The following is a 2,801-nucleotide window of genomic DNA, read 5'->3' on the forward strand; positions in this document are numbered from 1 at the left end:
TAATGTCTCAACAATTATCATTCCCACCACCACCATTTTTCTTCTCCTATTGTCTTCTTTGTGAAATGAAACCCTTTCTGATCAACCAGAAGTGTCTGATACAACCTCTAGATAAGGTCAGTTGTCAGGTTAGTGCTATGACAAGCCTTTTCCAGAATTTCTTAGTCCTTGAAGGAGGATTTTTTTCTTAGCTCAGGGAACTAAATTGATCAGCCACATTTTGCTGACAGCTTGCAAAGCATTGGGAGCTGAAGGTTTTAACCTGAGAAGCGTGAGGTGGTTTCTGCTACCCACGTCCAGCTATTAACTTCTGAATCCCTGCATTACAGCCATGGGAAGGTTGCAGGTAACATGACCCATTTTACTTGTGCAGCCATACGCAGTTTCCACTGCATTTGATTTTGTTTTAGCAGAAATTGCCTGAGCCAAAGGCAGCATTTCTGGTTTGTTTTTTTTTAACCTGCTCTTGCAAACAAGTCAGTGTTTGCCACTGTACCATTGCTAGCGCAGACAAGGCACTCCAGCAGCCTCTTGCTGCAGATCTGAAGGGTTTTTCCTCTCAAGCTCCTGCTTGTGCAGTGTAAAAAATACATTTGCAAGGCACAGTGAAAGAATCAAAGCATTATCTATATGATTTATGCTCCTTGTTCTTGATATTCTATTATGGTTTCCTCTTTCCAGACGATTACCTTCCTTCCTTCAGGAGGAACATTTGATAGTGCCTTACTTTACGTGCTCTTACAGTACCTAAAGGGGCTACAGGAGATGCTCCAGAGCATCCTCTAAGAGACACCGGCTTCACTGAGAAATCCCTCTTCGCAGTTCAGTGTCCTCAGCTTGTTGCGATGACACCCAGCTTGCAGCTCGTCATTGCAAAGCAGAATTTGCTGAACCAGTATTAAAGAGGTTGAATCCCTTCCTCATGCTGGGCTGAACTTCTCATCCAAAATGGGTACCTTTAACTGATTTAATGCTCCAGTTTGTCATGGTGTGAGTGTGTAAGGAGGGGGCTGATAAGCTGCTGCATGAAGGTTTGCTTCTGAGGTCCTGCTGTCCTGTATGATTGCAAGTCCAGAGCAGGGAACCAAGCTGTGTGCCTAGGTGGCCACAGACAGGGGAATGGAAGAGAACAGAGGCAGAAAAGCAGCTGGTTAGTATTTAGAAGAACATTTTAGCTTTGAAAAAGTGGGGATCTGGGGAGAATTCGGAGGCTTCCCCCCTTTTTATTTGAGCAGCACTTCCAAGCAGGACCTCTTCCCTCCAGCAAAAGCAGTAAGGCTGAAACCAGGTCCTGTGTGAAAAACACAGCCTTCGGAGCCCCCTGGTGTGTATTGCTGTACACTGAACCCAGAGCTCCTCCTGGAGGTCTGCAGAGTCCAAGCCGTACTGCTGATGGAGCTCATCACTGCTGCTTGGCCCTTACAGCAGAGCACCAACCACCCCATGTACGTATAGGGTGCATACAACAGGTAGGCATAGGGTAATTATAGTAATCTTACATACAACTGTACATAGGCAGTCCTAGCTGACTTCAGTTAGTTCAACGGCTGCATCAAGCTACCTTTGGCAAGCTGAACCCAAGCACAAAAGTAAAGATAATACATCTGGATATATTTACATACTAAATATATCTGAAGAGCTACATTCCTCCTTTATTTTTTTTGAGGAAAGGGTGTTAAACTGGGGGGGGGGGGAAGCGAGGTGGAATGTCCACATAAATCCTACCAGAACCCACAAAACATTCTTTACCCAGTCAGACAGTACACCTCTCCCATTAGAAGTATTGAGACTCATTGCCTACATGGGAACAGACAGCTAGCTCAGACAATTAGCCTCCCACCTCTTCTACTAAATTTAGCTCACTCGCAAACCACAGATCCTCAGTTTAGACACACACTGCTATTCAATGCATGCCTAGCTGGGGGGCAGGGGGACGTCAGCTAAGCAGACATAGAAGCAGAACATGAAAACATAAGGATGTGCAGGAGAGGGGAGCAGGGCAGCACAGGGGCCGTGGTGCCATCCGAGTTGTACAGGGGTGTTTAGAAATTTCTAGGCACATACATTTCATAACTCCATCTGCTGCGCTGCAGATATTGATCCCAAGAGTATAGTTCAGTGATGGCCAGGTAACTACATGATGATAACAAAACAATAAACCACTTAAACCATGATCAGTCACACGAACCGGGCAGGTTTTCCATACAGGGCACATCTGACTGAACAGTGCTACAATGGTGGGTCTTGTAATGGTCTCTGCAACAGGGATAAACATGAGAAAATATGACAGCTATGAGATTAGACTTCTGGTATTTGCCATTTCTTAAGACATTCAGGCTAGTCCCTGCTGTTCAGTCATTTTTGAGACTAAAGCTTGCTCCTTATGTTTCTAAAAAAGTGGCATAATAATTTAGGTTCTACATCATGAAAAACTGAGATTTTCTCAGCACAAACACTCCCCATCTCTGCCCACCCTGTCCACACACCCACAGCTGTACACACAGCCGCATGTGCACATACTGTAACAGTTCCTTGAGGTTTTGTGATGAAGGCTTTAGGCTCTACAAAGATGTAAAGACGAAGTGCCAAAGCTGTTGAACCCTTTCCAGATCAGATAATGAATGATGGTCTTAAGTCACTGCTCCAACACTGTATACATGTGCAAATATACATGTGTGTGTGTACATAAAGTATGAAATGCTATATACACACACATTTATTTTCAGATTCTAATAGGCTGCATGAAAAACTGCATCGTTTTATTTGCTTCAATTCAGCCTTGCCTATAGTAATTTTTCATG

The sequence above is a fragment of the Strigops habroptila genome, chromosome 1 (assembly GCF_004027225.2).
Source record: "Strigops habroptila isolate Jane chromosome 1, bStrHab1.2.pri, whole genome shotgun sequence".
NCBI lineage: Eukaryota > Metazoa > Chordata > Aves > Psittaciformes > Psittacidae > Strigops > Strigops habroptila.